At 34.6% G+C, this 23,875-nt stretch overlaps 1 long non-coding RNA gene across 2 annotated transcripts in view; it reads right to left on the bottom strand.

Annotated features, from left to right (window-relative positions):
* Window positions 1–8,753, bottom strand: part of LOC136030885 (uncharacterized) — a 47,593-nt gene extending 38,840 nt beyond the window's left edge. The window contains exons 1-2 of one of the 2 annotated variants that reach the window (XR_010618383.1): window positions 8,634–8,753; window positions 186–276 (exon numbers count right to left, since the gene is read on the bottom strand). This is a non-coding gene — a long non-coding RNA (uncharacterized LOC136030885). Of the gene's footprint in view, window positions 1–185; window positions 277–8,607 lie in introns of both variants that reach the window. The other variant, XR_010618382.1, reaches the window with a different exon arrangement.
* Window positions 8,754–23,875: the final 15,122 nt, after the last annotated feature.

Below are 23,875 nucleotides of genomic sequence, written 5' to 3'. Positions count from 1 at the left end.
ATTCGGTACCCGCTACCACCGAAACTGCATATGGAGGTGATTTTCATCATAGTTGCGACCTTTCATGGTACAAGTATCCATTAGCCATTTCAAACAATCAGGTTACAATTTCACTGCCCTTGGTCCTTAAAGACGAATAAAAAAAAAACTAATGAATATAGAATAAAAAGTATATCGTTCAATACCTTCCTTCATCAGACTTTGGTTTTCTATCAATAATGCAGAACCCACCATTGTCTCCTCTATCCCTTGGCTGGTGTTTGGAAGGAGCTACATCTAAAACGATAAAAAAATAAATTAGAAAATTCCAAGGACTGGAACCAAAAGTGGCTAATATTAACAGCAGAAACAGGAAAAAACATAATTTGAGAGAAGATCGCATGATATCCAGAAAATAAATTATAAATCGGCAAGCTTGACTACAGTCTGTTAAAATCCCCCCTTTCCCATAAGATTTTCTAATACCTGGGGATTTTATACTTCCCATAAACATTATGGAAAATATCACCCACTCAACACGATTTTCAATCATGAAAGTCTGTAGAAACAAATTTGCTGAATACTTATTATGTTATAAAGGACTTGATTGATCAGGGGTTACCTGTGGACACCTTGTGGCTTGACCTTGCAAAAGTATTTGACAAAGTTCCACATCCACACTTAAACAAAAAACTTCTCATGCGGAATAAATGCAGACCTTGCGGGCTGGATTGCAAGTTCTCTAAAAAAAAGAACACAGCAAGTGAGGCTTTTTACTAATGAAGGAGAATCAATCCTCTCTGAGAGATGTGGAGTCACTAGTGGTGTCCAGCAGGGTAGTGTCTTAGGACCTACCCTATTAAATATCTATATAAATGATATTTCTCAAATAACTATAAATCATCTCAGCCTCCCATGGGGGCCCCAGGACCACAGATGCTGCAAATGCAGTGGAATGTGCCTAGTGGTATGCAAAAAGTCATCTTTCCGGCAGTTGTACCAAGTGTTTATGGACAAGTATACACCCCAACTTCCAACCCATCATAGCAGTATATGTATACAGTGAATAACACAAATGATGGACTTGAATCAGGCCAAGTTATGCCACAACTATATGGATAACAAGTGTACAGTAATCAAGCACCAGTGCTGAACCAGGCACAGTAATCTTGCACAGTGAGTAACAGATATAATGGACTGGAAGTGGAAGAATGTGAGTTAGATGGTATTGACCATTCTCCACCTGACACAAACTTTGAATCCGATCATATGGCTATGGTAAATCCAAGAGTAGTGGAATGACTATTCTCAAGAGGAAAAGAGAATAACTTGAAAAGGAGAGTGACCTCACCTATTAGTAACAAAAGTGTTCAGATTGAAAGGGGAGCACCAAAGAGACAATTTGTTCACCAGAGACCAGACCAGAAGGCCAAAGGCCTGTCACTTGCAAAAGATAGGAGAAATATTTCAAATTTCCAGATCCCAGTATTGGACATACCTGAAAAGGAAATGATACACGAAAGTGTTGTAATCAAAGCAGTTGATATAAATGCCAAGTTTTCAAATGAATACAAGCTTTGCATGGTTTTCAAGGAAAAAATTAGTGGCAGATTTGAGTTTGAAATAAATCGTGAAGGGGACACTATTTACTTGCATTTAAAAGATGAGTGGGATGAAATCAGCATTGGAAATCAAAACTGTGAATAACATAGAAGTAACAGTTTTAAGGAAAGAACATGTATCAAGAGGTGTGATGAAAGGAATCCCTTTATATTTATCAATTGAACAAATTGAGGAAAGTATCCAATTTGCTGTGTCTGTAAAAGAAGTGATCAGGATGCAGAGGTTACTGGGATCTAAAAAGCTTGAAGACAGCCTGTCAGTAATGGAGGTTTTAGAATCAATTATTACCCCAGCGAGTGTGTAGTGCTGCAGTAGAAACAGAGATGTTTTATCCTACTATAGGAAGGTGATGCAGTGCATACAAATGCCAGAAATATGGGCATCTTCAGAAATACTGTAAATCAAAGGAGATCTGCCTCAGATGTGCTCAAAATCATCAGAGCAGTGATTACCATCTGAAACAGGAGAGTGTAGATGAGCATACCAGCAGATACAGGTGCGTCAATTGTAAACAAAACCATTCATCCACTTCATCAGTATGCCCAGTAAGAAGAGAGAATCAACATGTGCTAGAAGTGGCAGAAAAGTATGGCATGGGATTTAAAAGAGCTAGGACAACATTTAGAAGTTATGCTCATGCAGTCCAGAATATCCTGAATCCTGAGAAAAGAATAATCAGTAACACTGCAGCAGAGTTACAACAAATGACGGCAAAGAAGTTAGTGATTGGGATGCTTATAACCCCAGGAATGCTGAGTATTGAAAACTTGCCATTGAATGAAAAGGTAGATAAACTGTGTGAATTGGTTGAGCAAATGAAGTTTGAAAAACTGGTGTGGAAACAAGTAGCACCTTGGAAAACAGAACATGTCCTTAATGCAGCTCACAATATTATCCTGGAATGCATGTTCAATCATGAGAGAGAAAAGGGAATTACTGCTTCAATATTGTGACAGAAAAGACATTGATATTTCTTGTATTCAAGAAACTTGGCTAAAACCAAATATCATGAGCCCCTGCAAAGGTTTGAACGTCTTGAGAAATGATATAATAAAAGAAAGAAAAGGTGGAGTTATGATTGGAATAAGAAGTCATATTCATTATGAAAAAATGGACTTAGCAAGCCAGCAATCAATTGATAATGAAGTGGAAGTAGTTGGAATTAAACTGTTTTTAAAAAATGAAAAGAAAATGAATATTATATGTGTATATAACCCATCTGGAAATAATGGACTGTTGGGAGAAAGGATAGATGAAATTATTAAAATGATACCAGTTGCAGAGGACATGATAATATTGGATGATACGAATGCACATAGTAAATCTTGGTGCAAGTGTAGAAATGTAAATAGTTCTGGAACAAGTTTAGAAAACTGTTTAATACATAACCCAATATGCTTGGCAACACCAGATGGGAAGCCAACTAGAGTTAATCCCCTGACTGGAGAGACAGCAACAATTGATTTACTATTATGCAATCCTAGACTTATATCAAATTAAACATAAAATGTGATGCTGAAAGTAAACTGGCCAGTGATCACAACCCCATATTGTGCACTATTAATGAAGAGGTCCTGCCAAAAGGTAATACGAGAAGGGGACTCAAAATTAAAAATTTTAACTGGTATATACTCAGAGAAGCACTGGACAAGTTTGACGTGAAATCACTAACAGAGGAAGAAGTAGAATTATCTAGGAAAGTCGAAATATTTCAAGAAAAAAATTGATATAAATAGCCAAAACTATTGTACCATATAGAGAAATCAGCCATCACCAAGGTTGTATCTGGTGGAATGAAGATTGCTTGAAAGCCAACAGAGAATTCATTGGAAAAGAGAATATATAATCTGGTGAGAATCTTCATAACCTTATTGAAAAGAACAGAGCTAATGCTACATTTAAAAAAAAAGTACTTGAAGCCAAGAAAAAATCATGGAATAACTTTATAAACAAACTTGACTTTTGAAAACCAACATCCAAAGTATGTGAGTTTATGAACAGTGCAACTTCAAGCCAGAGCAACCCACCTATTGCATCTGATAATAAGGTTCTTGTGACTGATGATCAAAAAGCTGATGCAGCTGCCAAATTCATGAGCTCTACAATCGGCTGGGGAGATCCAGATATACAGAAGAAGACCAATATGGACACAAAAGTAAGTGACCTTGGAACACAAGACAAACCATACAATAGACCATTCATTGAACAGGAATTAATGAATGTAATAAATAAGCTTCCTGATACATCTCCTAGACCAGACGAAATTTTGCCACAGTTTGTGAAGTCACTCCCCAAATTGTGGATCAATGTATTGCTGAAATTAATTAATGGTGTATGGAGGGAGGGAAAATTTCCTGATATTTGGAAGTATGGTGAAGCAGTAATGCTACCAAAGCCTGGCAAAGACCTATCAAAGATTGAAAACTATAGACACATTACCCATCTCCCTGTTTTGGGGAAAGTTATGGTAAAGACGGTGCAGAAGAGACTGGAAGCTGTGATACAACAGAAGAAATTTTTTATAGATATTCAGTGTAATTTCAGAAAAAATAGAAGTGCAGAATATATTCTTATGTGCCTCAAACAGGGGGAATTATATGCTTTGCTAAATGTGTGGATTTTAGCAGCGATTTTAATTGACATTGAAGGTGCTTTTGATAATATGCTTCACAGAAAAATGGTTGGAGGCCTAGTAACAGCTGACATAAAAGGCCAAATATTAGCATTTTTAAATGATTATTTAATAGGAAGAAAAGTTAAAGTGCGAGTTGGTGGAACAATTTCAGATATAACAGTGTTTCCTGAAAGAGGAATCCCTCAAGGATCAGCACTGGGACCTGACATATACAACATAGGATCATATGATATTCCTATCAACATGAAGGATGATGGAGGAGCTATTTTTGCAGATGACAATACTGCATGGGTCATGGCATTTGACACCTACCATATGAAGACCCTAATAACCCAGGTCATTGCAAAATTAGAAAATGGCCCAAAGAAGCTAACTTAAAGTTTTCTGCCACAAAGACGAAGGCAATTGTTCTCACTAGGAAAAGAATTGGAACCCTTCCAGATCTGTACTTAAGTGGCCACCCAGTTGAATATGTTAGCAAAGCAAAAATACCAGGTGTAGTGGTTTACAATAAATTTACCTGGAAACCCCATGTGATGTATCTTAAATCAACATGTTTGAAAAGATTCAATGTTATGAGGAGTTTGGCCTATATGGCTCGATTATTAGCAGAACTTTTGATCCAGTATTATATCAAATATGTATTGCCTAAAATGGAGTATAGCTCAACAATTTATGGCACAGCTTGTCATTCAACCATTGCAAGATTAGATGTAATTCAAAACTCAGCCATAAAAATTGCATTTGGAGCAAGAAAAACAAAACCTGTTAGTTTTTTCTATCAGAAAGTGGTCTAGCAGACCTGGAAACATGAAGAAAGATCAGATTTTTAAAATATGTACAGATGATTTGGTTTTTAGAAAATAACCATCCAGTTAAGTCAAAAATCATCAAACCTGTTCACCAAGCAACTGCCAACATATCTAAAGCAAGAAATCAATCCAATTGTCTTGAAGCAGCCTTAGAAATTTGTAGAAGTTATGAAATTGATATAGTACTTTCCAAAATGTTAAGAGTTGGTGAAATAGGTGTCCCTCCACCATGGGAGGAAAACAGGATCAGTTCAAGATTAGAATTCAATATGGGCCAAGACGCTCCAGCAGACTTGGCATGATGAACGAAGCATGTAGGAGCAGCATTTTGGTGCCCTTTCAAAAATGTGTCCAAAAAATTTAAATTACCTCAAGAGAGCAGTGTATTACTGGCAGAAGTTTAAGCCTTTAAGAAGGTGCTGGAGTTTATTGAGGAATCTGTTGAAGAAGACAAGGCAATCAATTGCTCTGATTCAAAAAGTGCTATTCAAGCAGTTGTAAATGCTAATACTATGGCAAAACCAAATAGAGATGTCCTTATATATTACATTAAACTACAAGACATATTAAAAAAGAAAAAAGTAGTTATTGAGTGGATTCCTGCCCACATTGGGATCTCTGGAAATGAAATAGCAGATTTGAAGGCCAAATCCACAGTTGAGTCAGGAACACTTGTAACGGACATGTACACTCATTAAAAAGTTATGATATTTGATAAAGTGATTGATTGTCAGTGTTTTAAAATGAATAGAGATTTTACTGGGAATCTTTTTGTGACAATGAAAAAACAGAGAAATATAGAAACAAAGGTGTATAAAGAACTCACTAGATATGAAGCAAAGAAACTGTTTCAACTCCAATCACACCATGCTGGAGTTGGCTGTTACAAAGCAAAATTTTTGGGGCAGAGTGGGGAATGTCTTAAGTGTGATGCATCAGAAACTATAGAGCACTTGATGATAATGTGCTGTGAAAGTGAAAAAGAGAGACATGAAATTACGAAATTTTTCACACAGAAGAAAGTGCAGCAGAGCCTATATATGTTATTAGGAGGATTTGATAGTGAAGAAGAAAATTGTATGATAGTTAGTCTTGTCATACAGTTTCTCACAAGAATTGCAAGATTAAAAGACATTTGAATTACAGTTTCAGGAACTTGCCATAGAACATCCTCTAGGCTGAACAGCAAGAGGGGAGTTAATGTCAATCTCTATAGGATAATCAGAGAAAAAAGAATAGTCTTTTGTTTGACCTTAAGGTGCTTTCCATATAAGAGTAAGTGGTGGTATTTTATGCTTGATAGGTAAAGGACCAGTGACTACAATGATCCAGCATTGTAAACCAAATTAGATTTCTCAACCTTCAATATCATGCACACAATTGGACCATATGCTGTTTTCCAAGATTTGGCTTAACCTTTAAATGTGTCTAAAAACCTTAGCCACCAGTGTATTTAAAATAGTTGTGCATGAAAAATGTTTATAGCATGGGTAAAATATTCAAGCTAGGCTAATCAGTTTCTTGTTAAGAAAATTTAAACAAATTTCTGGGCAAAAAATCTAATTTCTAGGTAATGTAAGAGTTTACAGTAACTGTTTGAGTACAAGTGGCACTAGGCTACTAAACTGGTAAACTTTAAAGATTGATTGGTAGAATTATAGACAAGTTAGTAAGACTTCTTGCCATCTTGGAAAGGGGTTAGGTCAGGAAAAAGAAGCTTTCTAATGACTAAAGTATGACATGGAGAAGTACTTCTAAGTACCAGACTTTAATTCTTCTTCTAAAGAGAATTTACCTTTGATGGCCATTAAACTTTTCTTTTAAAGTGAAACTTTGCAAATATATCTTCTGCTTTAAAAAAGTTCAAAGAAGGAATTTTCAGCTTTACAGCTATGCTTAATCCTAATTTATAACATTTAAAAGATCTACAAATACATTTCCTAAATTTGAAAAATATAGTCCTTGGTTAGGCCTAATCTATGGCTTAAAATTCTACTCAATAATAGAAATGACATTTTCAAAGCCAAAATCAGAGTAAAAGAAACTGAAAACTAACATGTAATGATGTTTTGCAAAATTCCAAAGGCATAGACTTGTCAAACAGGCTAATTCCTAAGACTTCGAAATCAGAAGAGGGTTGAAAATAGGGCAAATGTATCACAGTTTATGCAATTGACTTAACAATAAAGTGAGCATACCACTTGATAAATTTTTTATGCTCTTTACAAGCATAATAATCCCTTCTATTGCAAATTCAAATTTAAGCACATTTGAGCTCTTATAAATGACCAAATATGGGGTATAAAGAGCTAAAAACATTGGTTTAAAACTTTGAACATGCTGCTCAATGCCTTATTTTAATGCTCTTTACAAATATAATACTTGCTCCAATTGCAAATTCAAATTTAAGCACTTTTTGAGCTCTAAAAAATGATGATTTTTTAATGAAAGTATTAGTTATTGGTTGTTTTCAATAAAATAATACTATATTTACTAAGAACTGTTTTCAACAAAATAATTCTACATTTTCTCAGTGCCAAAATTATTTATAGTTATATCAGGTCAAAAAGTGCTTAAATTTGAATTTGTGATAGCAGCAATTATTACATTTATAACAAGCATAAAAAAGGCATCAAGTGGCAAATTCACTTTATTGGTAAGTCAATTATATGAACTGCAATACATTTACCTGTACTGGTAACTTGACAATACCTTACCAAAGTACATTTTTAGCCCTAGATTTGGTAAAATTCTGGTTAATTGACTTTTTGCTATCTCAGAAAGGGTTTAGGTTAGGAGAATGAAACTTTCAGGGATGAATCTACAGACTAAAGTATGTCCTGGGAAGGTATTTTGAAGCAACTACCTCTGCTCCTTCTCCCTCTAGAGAGCCCTGATCTTTGATGACCTTAAAAATATGTGTGTTATAAAAGTGAAACCTTGAATATTATATCTTCAGCTTAATTGAAGTACAACAAAATTGTTTTCAGCTTCATAACTTTGCTTAATTCTATTTAATAAGGTTTTAAAGATATACAGATACATTTCATAAATTTTGAAAAAAAAAACATTAATATGGCTCAAAATTCTACTCAAATAACAGGAATTACATTTTCAGAGCTAAAGGCAGAGAAAAAGCAACTAGTAACTGAAATTTAAGGCAAAATGATGTTTTGTCAAAATTTCAATAGGTAAGGGCCTGTCATGTAGGCATATTTCAGGGCCCTCTAGAGGGAGAAGGAGTGGAGGTAGGTACCCTAAACACCTTCCTGGGACATGCTTTACTCTGTAGATTCATCCCTGAAAGTTTCATTTTCCTAACCTAAACCCTTTCTGAGATAGCAAAAAGTCAATGAAAGTTTGATTTCCTACTCTAAACCCTTTACAAAGCAGCACATTTAAAATTTAACTGATCTAGTTAAGGGTAGCCTAGCGAACATTTCATTTAACTGCTGTTAAGCAGTAGCCTAGGAAATTCATTAGCATAAATGTAAGGAAAATAGTCAAAATTTATATAGGCCTAAGAACTAATTTCTCTAGTTATCATTGACAACAAACCCTTTAGATATGAAACCATGCTTTACTATGGAAAAACGGAAATTTCTGGTGATGAAAACTATTGTGAAGCTGGAACAGGGCTTCAAAATTGTCAAAAAACATATTATCATAGCCAAAAAACGTGAGAGCGTTGAAACTTCAAAAACTTGAGCTTTCACATGAGAATTTTCTTTTGTTTGTATTTTGAATTCAATGTTCAAATGAAACCCAAATTTGGCAGCAGATCATTATATAGGCCTTTTTTCGCGTCAACCAAAGAGACTGTTTGAGCTCAACCACTCGGTGTGGTTGAGTTCAACCGCTGTTTTCGCGTGAAACAGTGACAAACCAGGTTGTCATGAAAAGTGATTTTGCGTGAAACAATTGACTGGTTGAACTCTAATTTAACCAGAACTGTCATTGTTTTTAACCGTAGGGTTCTACCATTCATAATTGTTGGTTGACCTTTTCAGGCGTAGATTTCGAAAAGAAGAATTCGTAGGCTATAAATAAGTCTATATAAAATAAGAATTATAAGCTGACAAATGGAATTCTAGCCACGCAAAAGTAAGGTTTAATTTTGTTTTTTTTTTCGTATTAGGGCTATTTGGATAAATGTTGAGTTATATCCTGAAATTTGATTCACATAGGCCTTAAGACAGGAAGTCAAGAGTTTGAATATGCTTTTGAAAACTTATGTAGATACTTGGAAATCTTTGTTTCATCCTTTTGATGCCCTAGACTTGACCTTAGCTTGGTAATTTGGCTTCAGAGATAAAACCTTGATGAAGCAAGACCCTAGTGGTTATAAAGCATTGTTAATCCAATTACTTTTCTTACTAGATGCTTCAAGATGTGTTGCATCTTTGTCAGAACTCTTTACATTTCAGCCTTACCCTATAGGGCCGTGGATAAATTTTCAGGTCAAACTCTAGTTTGGCTACTGTTTGCTATCTTAGAAATGGGTTAAGTCAGGAAAATAGAACTTCCAGTAATGAATCCAAAGCAAAAAATACGTAAAATTCTAGTTTAGCTAATTTTCATTATCTTGGAAAGGGAATAGGTTACAAGAATGAAACTCAGTAATTAATCCAGGGGCAAAAACACTCGGGGAAGGTACTGCCAGGCTTCTATGTCAACCCTTTTCTGATTTCTAAGTCTTAGATAATTGCTTACTAAAAAGGTCTATACCTATACTATTGAAATTTTGACAAAACAAGATTTACCTTAATTTTTAATTATCAGTTTCTTTTACTCTGGCTTTAGCTCTTAAAATGCAATTCCTTTTATTTGAGTAGCATTTTAAGCCATATCAATATTTTTTTTCAAAATTTAGGAAATGTCTTTGCATATCTTTAAAACCTTATAAAGTGGATTTAGGAAAGCTGTGATACAGTTTCTTTGTACTCCATGTAAGCAGACCTTCTCAGAACATACTTTAGCCTTTAGACCCATCCCTAAAAGTTTTTTTTTCAATCTCACCCCCTGGTGCTCTTTTACACATTGTATAAATTGTGAAGAAATGCCTGCCCCCTTGCTAAAAGTCTTAGAAGTATCTTGTGTCAAAATACACCTGATACAGTTTAATTTTTTAGAGATGACACAGAATAGCATTAAAGCTGAGTATTTGCTTTGCAAGAAATGTGTCCCTTCTGTTGTAAAGCATTTTGGATAGACACTAATCTAACCATGGACATATTGCTGTTGCAAATGGTTTTGCTTAAAATGGTTTGGAAAACAAATAGCAAATGTAAATTTGCTTTTTTATCATTATTTAAGATTAGAATATCACAAAGCTATGCAATCACATTGCTTGTTGTATCTTAAGTAAATACAATCCCTGATGGAGTTTTGTTGATACCTGTCTTAAAACTAATTTGTCTAAATAAAATATATTGTTTATGGGACAGTAGAGAAAATGGCAACAACCATGAATTGAGTTTTTTTCAATATTTCTTTTTTCAAATAATAGTTCTCTGGTCACATTTGTGTTCCTTGCTAAGTTGTTGGCACTCCGGTTTGGGAATCCTTTGTCCAAGGGGTACAGGTTTAATTCCTGGCATTGCTAGTGTATTTGGTTTTTACCAGCTAAGTATTCACCATGCTAGTTTGCATCTTAAGTAAAGCAATCCCTGCTAGAGCTTTGTTGACACCTGCCTTACAATAACTTGTCTAAGTAAAATACAATGTGTATTGAAGATTAGTGAAAATGGCTGTAAATCCATCTTGTTTTTTTTTCAATATTTTTTTTTTTTAATAGTTGTTCTACTCTGGTCATAATAATGTTCTTGGCTAAGTGGAAAGCACTCTTAGTAAGAAATCCTTTGTCCATGGGGTACAGGTTTGATTCCTAGTACTGCCTGTTTATTTGTTTTAAATGGGGGTCAGTGATGTTAGACAGATCTAAACCAGCTCTAAATAGGCAAATGGAGAAATATGCAAAAGGTAAGCAGGGAGGGTGTACAAAAGCACAAGATTTCTGGCCCCCAGCCCTTAATTGCAATTCTTGGCCAAAGGGTCACAAAGTGGAAATTAGCACTGCCAGTTTAGACCTTGATGTGTCAGTGCTGCCATACTTACTTACTTGCATATTGGTGTTGAGTTTGCCCACATTTTATCTTCATTACTATCTAAAATCATTTAGACATTCAGCAAACTGTCTCAAACCACAATTAGTATTGAATAGTTTTTGGGCCTTACTGACTTTCCCTTTATAGCAAAGGTTTATTGTTGTGTATAATGTAGATATTTTAAAGTAATCAATCATTAAGAAGTCCCTTTTAGTTTTATCAAGTTTTTGAGTAATAAACCTTTTTAATTACCTTAAAATATTTTTTCAGGCCCTTTACTATTGGCTGCCCTTTATATTACAATAATGATTGAAATATATTGTGGTAACTAAAAATTTGGATAATCCAACCTATTTTACCATCTTAAGGTTGTTTACAAAGGTGTATGAAATATTTAAGTACTGACTTAGCTACAGAAAACTTCTAGATATAATAAAATGTAAGCAAGATGGCTCTTACTTTGACCATATCTATGGAAGCACTAATGAGAGAGTGGGTCATTTGATGCATTTGTAGGATTGAGTGAGATGAGAAATGAAGTGTAGGTTTGATGAGAGATGGCTGGTGAATGTGATGAGGAATGAATGTTTTGCAAGATTTTAAAATTTTGGACAATTTCTCATGTTGACAGTAGAGTGCAGAAGTAAAATTTTGTAATTTTTTTTCTTTGTTTCTGTTATGTTAGACAATGTTGAATATTCTAAAGTGAAGTTTCTTTTTTGTTTGGAATTGTGATGGCCCTAGGGCTTTAGTGCAATACAAATTACTAATGTTTATTCACTTTCTTTAAACAAACACAAGGTCTATGTCTCCTAGCTTTATCAAAGTCAAATGTAATTTTAAGACCAGGGATTTCAAAGTAGGTCAAATGAACTTCTGGTAAAAATGAGCAATTTATGAAACATCTAGATTAAAAAAAAGTCTTTTAGACAACAAAGAAGACAATTGAATAAAGAAAAGTACCTTATATCATAATTGTTGTGCACCCTTAAGATAGAAATGAACAAAGCTTCAATTAAGATTCTGTTTTGTTTAAACAGACAGAAGGGACAAACCTCCAAGCTTTGACAAATACAATCTCACTTTGTGGCTCCTATCTTTTCAAAGGGGACTTTCTTTGGATTTTTTCTATCCAACTAAAACTGAAAAGGACAGCATGATATACAAGTGACCTTCCAATTACCCTACATAGCAAGAGAAAATCATTAAGTTAGGCTATGCTTTATCTCAATCCCCCTCCCAATGTGCAGAAATATGGCTCAAATTTCATATTTTCAATGCATTTAACCTCCTGTCACGTGTTTTTCTAGTTATTGTTTGTCACATTTATTTAATTTACAGCTACATGGGATGAAGTTAGAGAGACAGATTGACAAAACAAATGGAAAATAGGAAATTTCAGCAATACATTTTTATATTGGGAGGATTGAGAGGTAAAGTAGAGCAAAGTTGAATATAAAATGTGTTACCAGCTATTATTCTAAAAATTATGAAGCATGAATTTTTTTTTATTATGTTTCTTTCTCTTCAGGTCCTTCTCTAGGGCTTTACCAAATCAAACATTCTATGCCCAGAAAAAATAGCAACAAGGTATAGTCTATATACAAAGGCTTATGTTATTTAACTATGAATATGGAATTTATATGGCAATCAGGAACTGGATATAGGCTAAAGCAAGTAAAAAAGAAAGAAAAAACTTCCCTAGTTAGCTCAGGAGACTTTTAATAGATTACTCTTCAGATAATTTCCTATGATACATAATTTAAATATTTACCCCTGTACAGTAGGGCGTTAAAACAATCTATCACAATGTAAGATACAGTATATTTAGATATGATGCTGATTTACAAATTCCAGGATTCTTTGTTGTAGTTTTCATAATTTTGTTGATAAAGTTTTATATATTCATCATATTTTATTTTATGTCATTAACATTAGCCAAACTAAACTTCTCAATAGAACTTGAATGTGGTGGCTATAATGCACAAGTACTGCAAAAATCTTACAACACATTATGTGTCATGGTAACTGTTCAGTGACAAAAAAAACTATTTTCCTAATTTAGCTTAATTTGTTATATTTTTGTGCTTATCAGAAATATTTTGTTAATTTTAGGCAGCTGTCCCCCCTCAAAAAATTCTTAAACATTTGCTGGTTTATACTTAACTAGTATTCTACTGAAAACAAAAATTAATATATATTTTGTATTGAAGAAATATAACGCCCTTTGGATTTTTTTTTTTTATTAAGATTAAGCAGTTTGCTATTTTCTTTTGTTAGGCTAAGCCTGTAATAGTGCTTTATTGTGAAGAGTCAAAATTTGTAGGGTTTGCAAAGGCTAGCCTGAACAATATGTTATTACAAATTATTAGGTTAAACTTCTGTTTGGTAAAATTCTAGTTTAGATAAATTTGTATTATCTTGAAAAAGGTTTAGGTTAGGAAAATGAAACTTTTAGGGATGGGTCTAGAGACTAAACTATATCATTGGAAAGTATTTTGGAGCATCTAACTCTACTCTTTCTTTCTCTTAAAAATGTTTGCCTTAAATAACCTTAAATCACATTGTCTAATGAAATAAGGATTAAATCCTGTAGAATTGCTGGTTAGTGATGATGACAGTTGGAAATCTCAATATTTGGTCCACACCCTTAAAAATGCTTGTGTTATAAAAGTGAAACCCTTGCAAAATAAATCTTCTACTTAAATGACAAGAAAAAAGCGTTTTTAGTGTCATAACTTTGCTCAATTTCAATTTATGAAGTTTCCAAGATTTGGAAACTTTCAGGATTTACATTTCCCTATATTTAAATACGAAACACTGATAAGGCTTAAAATTCTACTCAAATAAAAAGAATTGCATTTTCAGAGCTAAAACCAGAGAAACAGAAACTGCTTGCTGAAAGTCAAGGTAAGATGTTGTTTTACCAAAATTTTAATAGTTACAGACCAGTCCAGTATGCAAAATTCCCAGATTTAAAAACAGAAGAGGGTTATCACATAAGCTTAGCAATAGCTTCTCAGAGTATGTTTTTAGCTATGGATTAATCACTGAAAGTTTCATTCACCTAACATAACCCCATTCAAAGATAGCAAAAAGTAGCTAAACTGGAATTTGACTGGAAATTTAATCTATAGCCTGGTAGGCTAGTAGAATTCCAAATCAAAACAAAAAGAAGTCAAACTAGAATTTTATCCTCTGTTTAGGGTAGCTCAACAAAGCTAAAGTCTTATCATTTAGGACTTTTTTATAGATAATTTTGCTTTTACAGTATGAATACAACATTTTCCAATATATTACCTGAACAATTTAACCAAAGATTCCACTAGACCCTTCCTATCTTTTCAAATATACCAGAGAGTATGCTAGATCATTTTTCAATTCTCTCTGACCTCAAACTAATGTGAAATATGTCAAATCCGGAGGAAATTAAGCCAGTGCTAAATCATTTAATTATAATAGAATGACACTCTTGACACTTTACGGATGTTTTATGTTTGAAATTTTTTGCCCAAACCGACAAGTAAAAAGAGTGTTTTCGCGAACCAGTTTTGTTTGAGCTCAACCATATGTAATTTTTTTCCGTTTTTGCGTTAAACATACAAGCTGGTTAAACCAAAGCTGTCATTGGTTAAACCAGCTGGTTGACGCGAAAAAAGGCCTATATCACTCATTTCTATTTAAACTCAGCTTTGAACTAATAGGCACGTATTCTGCGCTCCTAATAGTGTCTGGTTTTTACTCACTGGGGTTTGGTGCTGGTTGTGGTGTCGCACCTTCAAGGGAGATTCCCGGTCTCACCTATTTACCTTATCCCACTTACTTCTTACTAGAACCTGACTCCCGAATAAGTTTTGGGGAGTCTACAACGATGAGGAAAAACTAGCCACTAATGAGCCCGAAAATGGGTGAAAGAAGTCACCAGCGAATTAAAAAAGCATATATAGGAAAAAAACAGAGTATCATCAGTTAGTTCGCTCGTTACTAAGGAACACAGCTAATATCAACTTCCAACTAAGATAATAAAAATAAATCAACGGACTGAGGTTTCATAATAGGCATTCCCCTACATTCTTCAGAAGTTGTACTAGCTTTTACCATTTTAAGTCTCTTCCACAATTGAGGATGATCCACCACTGATGGTCCAACCCTCTTGAAGCCACTCTGAGATTGCAGACATGCACCTAAAAACAGAGAGTTTCTATTGTCTGTCTTGATGTTTTATAGAGTGCTGAACAAACTTTCCATCGCAAAATTTGAAAATGGAAGTGAAAGAAGATGCCTTCTGAAGGCTCATAAATCTCAGTGACCCACAAGGCGTTTTCATTGACACAATTTTTCGCTCGAAAAGCAGAGGACTTTCTAGTAGCTTAAACGGAACTTCTAGTGTACTGAAGTTCCTCAAACCACTCTCTATTCTCTTTTTGTCCCAGTCTGGACTGCTGTAAAAGTGTAAGAACGGTAGCAGCGTAGGTGGTTCCATGTTTGCAGCCTTACATGGTTCAAGCATAAACAAGTGCTTAAATATAGGTGCTGAAAAATCGAACCTAATCTGCACTTGATTAATAAACTCCTGGTAGAACTCCCTTGCTGTTCTGAGAACAATTTGGACATTAGCGTCCTCGTATGTCAGGTTCCTTTCTTCGACATACTCTCGAAGAATTGTAGCTGCCTTAAAGCCAATATAGATATCCTTAATCGGCAAGTATTCAATTTCAGTGCTTAAATCCAAACACATTATATCAGATCCTTTGATATGATTGGATAACATGAAAGAAGAAGCGAAAGCACGAAGCAACCCTTTCGTTTCTATTTTGAGTTTGAACATAAGAGGCTCTTCGGTCTGGAAGGTCTTATTGTATTCTCCTTCTTGTATCTGGAATATGAACTGGTCCGAAAGTATATCAAAATAATCCAGAAAAAAGGGGCTTTAAACTTTCAGGTTTCCGGAATTTTGGGGAATTCCGGAAAAAGATTAGGGGGTCTGTACCCCCCAGTAACCCGTTCGAAATTTATGTATGGCTCAATATTCTGGATCCCCCCTTCCTCCACTCCCCCCACGAATATCGGACCGAGTAAAGTTTTATTTACAAGTCAGTTTGATCGGGTCCTTGATGTACCGATCCCTCCATTCTAACCGTTTTTTGAGATTTTTGGTCTCCCCAAAACAGACAAAAATAACACACTTTGAAAAGCAAAATAATACACTTTTAATACACTTTGAACACGGTGACTTAAAATTTAAACGTATCGGCAATTTGAAAACAGATTTGTCCCCTTGAAAACAGATTTGGTATGGCCTGCTTTGGCCTACATCTTAAAAGCCATCCTCCTATATTGTGAAGCCGATTTTACTGGCACTCGAAATCGTTATTTTGATATAGATTAGGTTATTAGTCTCACAAATACCGAATGTCTATAAGATCCGTAAGAATAGTGAATTCGAATTTGTACTATAGAATTCTTGAACTGGCAAAAGGTTTAGAACTGGTTTCAAGTTAAAACATGTTATTTTGGTAAAAATACAGATAATAGAAGTATAAACACCGCCTAAAGCATAGCATAGCCTTCTCAAAAATTTTGCTGAAAACATATAGGAGAGAAATTGGCCTATAATTAGCAGGATCATTCCAAGAACCACCTTTATACAGCACTATAACCTTAGCTCGCTTGAGAGATTCGGGGAAAAATTCCTTTCTCGAAAGATAGATTGACAAGGTTAGTCAATGATGACAGAATAGCAGGCAGAATGCCATGGATAACCCTTGTAGAAATGTTGTCTGGTCCTGAAGACGACGATCCTTTAAGAGTATTCACGATAGAGCTACATCAAATTCAGAAACAGAATTCAAGACCATTGACTTTAAACATGAGGGTCCAAGATTGGCTTTGAAATCGCAACGAGAAGTTGCAGAGCTTGTAGAGGAAGCACTTGTCTTCCCTACATTAGCAAAATAAGAGGTAAGCTCTAGAATAACATATGCATCTCCTTGAACGGTTTTACCATCGGGTATTAACATTGATGGAACTGAAGGCAGAGAGAGAGTAGGTCTAAGAACTGAACTAATTAAATACCATGTCTTCCTAATATCCTTTCCAAGGATGTTAGACATCTAGTGGTATGTTCTTTATATTTGTAGGTCAGTAATGTGAACTGCTCAAAATTTTGCCACAACTTTACCGCAATCATAGGAAAACTTATGCAGAGGGATTTGTCCAGTGTGAGGAAGAACTGGAAAAACCACTTACATTCCATCCCTGGACCTTAATGTTTATTCTTCCCCTCCATTCGGATTCTCTATTTTGGTCTGCTGAATAGTTTGCAGTTCTCATTCCCCTAATTGTTCTTATAAATTATTGCTTAGACCCTTAAAATTTTCTTTTTTCAACTGATTCCAAATCAGCAATACTTTTTTAATACTCTGCTCCAAATTTAAATGAAATTGCCAATGACAGTGACATTTATAATGTTAAAATCTAGCTATTGAACCTTGAGGCTAAGGGCATTCGAATATATTTTCACAGTTCCAAAGGAACTAGATATGATTATACTGCTGACTTGAAAGCAGCCAAAGCCTTCTCTTTAAATCCAATCACTTCCACTGACCTCAATATCACGGACGTAATTAGTCAAATTACTAACAACTCACCATAGCACCAAGCTATGCACGCTCCTCCTCCATTCAAATCTGTTAAAAAACATTCTTCTTTACAGCCTCCTAGGAAGTTCCCATTTCACTTAACTATTTGATTATCATAGCCCCAGAAAGTGGGATTGAACCATACCTTTCGTACAGCTTACAGCAACTAAACGTGAACTCGACGCCCTATGCGCAATCAATGTCTCTAGAGGATCTTTATCATTTTTTATGAGCCGTGGTCCGTCGTTTACTAGGTTGGACTGGAACTACTATTAGTTCACGAGTTTTTACTATACAGACAGCTAGTCAAAATATCCCATGTTTTGTGAAATAGTGGTAAATAGAGGAAAATACTTGTCACTGGAGAGTTTCTTGTCTATCTGTTTAGTTTCTAGACATATCTTGGTTTTGTGATTAGTTCTTTGCTAGATTGATGCTACTGCCATACCTATGATCTGTGAGGATACAGACAGCTGCTGAATATATCCTCTGCTGCGTAGTATGGTGTTAACGGTGAAATATTTGTCACAAGACAGCATCTTCAAAAGAAAATCTTTTTGAATCTCAGTTACGACGGTTTGTGGTACGCTCTTTTCTAGATTAAAACTGCTGCTACACCCGTGATTTGCCGAATCAAAACAGCTGATCAATACAAACCATTGTATGCAGAATACTGTTACGTGGGGGATATTTCTCATTGACGGTTTCCTTATAGAAATGTTTGTTCAATTTTGATTGCAATAGGTCGTGGTCCCTCTTTACTAGGTCGGAACTGCTACTACAGCAATGATTGGCAGCATAAAAATACCTTATCAGAATAACCCCTATTGGGCAAAATACTGTTACATGGGAAATATTTTCATTAGACAGTGTCGTCAAAGAACAATTTATTTAATTTCAGCTACTATGAGCCGTGGTTCGTTCTCTACTGGGCCAGAAGTACTGGGAATTCATACTTTGTCACAATACAAGCAGTTGGATAATATATCCCGAGTACAGCGGATTAGGTTTACAGGTAACATGTATGTCGTTAGGCAGTTCCTTAAAAAAGGAAAAAAAAGGTTATTGAATTTCAGTGGCTCTAGTTTCTGTAATTCTGTGCTAGTTCGCAACTACTGATTAAACCATGATTTAGCGCAATGCAAATAGCTGTTCTTCTGCAGTTTCTTGAAAAAAAAAGTTTATTAAATTTTGGCTACTATGGCTTGTGGTTCGTTCTTTAACAGGGTCAAATATATCCCACTGGGTGGCAAATATATCCCACTGGGTGGAATGGTGTTATATGGGGAATATTTGTCAATAGGAACGTTCTTCAACAATACATTTATTAAATTTCGATCACTATAAAACGTGTTTCGTTCTTTACAATGGCCATGACTATTGCTAAGGCCATTAATTAAGAAATAAAACAGCTGGTCAATATGCCCCATTTTACATGAAAGTCAACTGGGTTACAGGGTCAAGTCCTTGTATTTTATCGCCAAACCGGTTACAAGAGAATATGGAAATTAATGTTTCAGCAATCCAGATTAAAGAGATTCATTTGTATTTACTGAATTGTTTGGGCTCCTTCTCTAAAAAGACTGGAAAACGTATGAGTTGCATATTCGACGCTTTAATGCGGGAAGATAGAGATTAAAAGCTATAAGTGCCCCCTACAGTGCAACGCCTGGCGATTTCGTTTACAAATCAGCAAACATCAGAGAAAACTGGATATTTTATATGGATACCTACAATGTAATAGTGTTAAAGCTAAAATCTCTCTGTAATTGATTTACATTTTTCATCATCTATGAATTGTTTCCACATAACCAATTCTCAACGATTATTTTATTTTCATTGTCTTCTGTACTTTAAAAATCAACAAGTGACATAACTTGATGAATTATTTTGAAAATAGTTCGCTATGTAACTAAAAAATTCTTCGAACAAAAACTTTCTACAGTCCTTATGATGATTAAGTAAAAGGTAAGTACGTAGCACAAACTATCGAATAGGAGGAGGGGTGGGGCAAAGTTATACTTATAACATATGTTTTAACAGCCTTAGATTCTTTGGCACTGCGATAATTTGATATTGATGGCAGTAATAGCTTATTAAATTTAAAAAGCTGTAAACAATAGGATCAGGAAAATCTTTACAGCTATTTTGCAAGCCAAGTGCATGCTATAAAGATAAAAGTTGGTTTAAATAATTCTCTCCACATAACCTAGGAAGCTCGAAGATTAAATAAGAACTAATTAGATAGTTACAATTGAATAATTAGGTAGTGACAATTGAATAATTAGGTAGTGACAACAATGAACATTTTTATTTTCAAGGATTATTCTAATTCAAAATCCATTATATACAAAGTAGGCTTATGTTAGCTTGGGAGAATCGTATCAGTTTAAGTAGGTTAGTTGACTTGTAGCTGCTAAGCCTACTGGGGACAGAAATCTGCTTGGCTTACCTTTTTCCGCATCTTGAAGTACCCCGAAAGACACGCATGCAGCACTTATAGGTCGAAAAAAGAGTCACCAAACACAAATGGACGATAAACTTTTGATGGGAGGAATTAAGAATTGATCATCCCTTCACCCATAAGTGTGAATATCTTTCGTTTAAATGTACCAAAGGACATGATTAGCTTGTAAGACTAAAAACTGGCACTAAGCAAGGCAGCAGCGCCAGTTTCCTGTCCCCTGTGTAATTTGGTGAATTGGGGTTTAACTTTTCAATTTTGTGATTTTAATTTTGAGATACTATTTTTAAGTGTGGTTTGTCTGGTCGACTAATCAGAGAAAGATTTAAGGCATAACTATTTTGAAACTAAAACGAATGAAAACTTAGGACATTAATTTTCTTGTAGGGACGAAGAATTCGAAAAAAAAATACTTTTACTATATTAGAAGATGGTATCTAGGAGCTAAATGGTAAATTGATTTAGATTTTTCAAAACATTTCCATTTGCTTCGGCATTGGAACTTCGATAGTAAAATCTATAAAGAACAGATGCCAATCATAAAATCTGACAATAAACAAACAAATGTTACTATATTGGGGCCAGGGCATTAAGGAAATCAATCTTCTTGCTATAGTTTGCAAACATAAAAAAAAAGTTTCTCCACAGGTAAATGGCACATCATCTAAGCGCAATTTTTATTATGAATGGCACAAGGGCTAGGACCAGATCCATGGATAATTGTTTTCAAAAATCCATTACATGCCACCAGAAGCATCACTAGTCAATGTTTATGGTGGTGTGTGTGTGTGGTGGGGGTAATGGATTTTATCGACAGGCCGGTCATTTTTATCTACTGCGTGGGTGATATTGCTACTAAAATTACTTTTTTTTATTTTTAAGTTTTTTTTTTTTTTTAAACTGAGACTGATCTTGTTTCATTGATTGTACGTACTGTGTTTCTGTATATTCATTTACTCTATTAATGATAATAATATAAAAAAACAATAGCAGAATATAGTACTTCACATCACAATTTTACTGACTATAATTTTTTTGCTGACTGGCTGAAAAACCTTGAGAGGGATATGCCCCTGCCTTCAGATTTGACACCCCTGTATGCCATCGCCATCGCATCTTTCAGCTCTAAGAATATAATAATGGATTTTCGATGAAGATTTTTCTAGAAGTAAAATGCTACTTTTTATTATTATTATTATTTTTTATTCATTATTATTATTTTTTTATTATTATTTTTATGGTAAGCTGGCACGTACGCAGGGGGGAGGGGGCCATCGGGCCCGGCCCTCCCCAAAATTTTGTGAAATGTTTGATTTCCCCATGGTTTCTTGGGATTTCTGGCAAAAGTAGGACATTTATTAAGAATCTAGATACATGTGTGAAGCCTTTTTGGGGGATTTTACAGCGTGCAATTATTCGGTCAAGTCAGTGCCCAATTATGAACCATTTTCTGTCTAACTTTTTACCCTCTTTGAAGTAATTAGCGATTGCACTGTTATTTTTTTTTGTAAAGAGAGTTTGCTTTCCACATCAAAATAGAATTATCCTTGATATTAGGGCGTTTATCCCCCCTTTTCAGGATAAAGTACAGGTTTTAATGGATTAATTTTCGAAACTATCATTTTTCATTAAAATCAATGTTTTTGCAATAGAAGAACTACCCCCCACAGCTCCCATACTGCACTGTTAACCCTAAAATTTCCCTTTCAGTGGCATATAATAGATTAATCACTGGTTTCTAAATCGCTATGAACATAACCTGAGCCTAAAACATACTTTTGAGGCTTCAGTCTTCTTCCCCTTATCCGCTACAACACTACAGATTGAAGCTAATCTGTATTTTCCAATATACGTGCTTTTTGCATTTATTTAGTTACTAAATAAAAAAGTGCTACTTTATATCTGCAGTTTCGAAGGTTTTGCCCCCCCCCCTCCTCAAAAAAATTCCTGCGTACGTGCCTGATGGTAAGTGTATACTAAATATTCCAAATTATTTATATTTCATGATCATTGAGAAAATCAAAGCATTGCTCTAGCTTTACAGCTAAAGTAAATATAAATCTTCTTTACCAACAGAGAAAAACACGTGTAAAAGCCCTTGAGCATATGTAGGTGAGGAGGTAAAAATAGCTCTGTTGCTATGTGAGAACATGAACGATAAAAGTGCTTCTATAGAGATAAATCGAACGCCATACATGCCGAAGGAACTAAAACAAAATAATGGATCCCTTGCTGTCTCAAAAATTTCTCAAACCGACTAAGACTTAGACTTGAATTCCCCCCCCCCCACACACATAGAAAAGATGAAGGAAAAATGGTGATAATTTTTATTTTTGAAACTATACAACTTTTTTTTAACTAAAGCCACAAGTATTTTCCAAAATTTTATCTACAGACGAAACAGAAATGCAGTACAAAGTTAAGCAGTATTTAATAAACTATATATTCACAAAACCATATACAAATAAAACTGAGCCACTTTGCACTTTTACCATCATCGCTTATCCCTTTATGTTTATTTAAAAACTAGAGAAAAACAAGATATAAACCATCCGATCAAATTAAACATTTCGAAGACATTGAGACTGCCAAACTTTCAAAGAAAATAACTGCCAAAAATTTGGGCCTGGTTTTCTTTATTTCCAGCATTTAAGAACTTCTTTTTCCTAATTTACTCTTGTTTACTTACAGCAATTGGATGATCAAATGAGATTAAAAAAAAAAAAAGCATTAACAAACAAAAATTTACTGAAAAAATACAATTCAATGTGAACGTATTTTACTATTCACGCCACACTTCCCTTTAATATAAAAACAATATAGGATATAATATCCATGGCATTTAGCTATGATACCATATAGTCTACTTGTGGAATAGGGGGGGGATTACTTTTTTTATTAAATGTTTTTCATGTTTGTATCAGCTTGTAGTGTGTTATCCTAAACTCATTCAGAATGTTGAGTCCTTGTCTCACAGTTAAGGACACTGTCCTTTTCTGCCTCGCACTGTGTAAGGATTTGCTCAGTACAAATTGTCAAACATAAGAGCGGTCTACAATAATTACCTCCCATCTTATCAATTAAAAATGTTCTTGATATAACCCCGTCGCTTTCATCATGAGAAGAATACAGAAAAGAAAGCATGACCTGGCATTGATTGATGCAAGTGACCTTATCTTACATAGAAGGGTCACCTAGCTACAATCTTAGTGTCTCCCCATCTCCTGTCAATTTCTAATCAACAAATTAGATTGGAGGCAGCCGTACATCGTATACATCCTATATAAGTATGCCGTAATTGTATAGGATGACACAATTGAAGCGAAGCAATAGTTAACTCAGATTATTTTTATTATTTCAAAGCAGTTATAAGTCATTTTTTTAAATTAAATTTTTATTATTTCGAAAATACTGAATAATTCTGCTCAGAACCAAGAGCTTCAGACCAGTTATTTGATCAGCTAAAGACCGAATGCTCAAGTCATGATCTTACCATTAACGTAGCCCAGTCGAAGATAATTCGTTTCAACCCTCTGAAGCGGAATTTAGATATGCCTCTAGTCCCTTTCCCGATTGTGAACGAAATAAAAATCTTAGGAGTAACTTTCACTAGT

Source organism: Artemia franciscana, chromosome 1 (genome assembly GCF_032884065.1).
Source record: "Artemia franciscana chromosome 1, ASM3288406v1, whole genome shotgun sequence".
NCBI lineage: Eukaryota > Metazoa > Arthropoda > Branchiopoda > Anostraca > Artemiidae > Artemia > Artemia franciscana.
The sequence above is the reverse complement of the archived record's forward strand: the minus strand, read 5'-3'. Positions and strand labels throughout refer to the sequence as shown.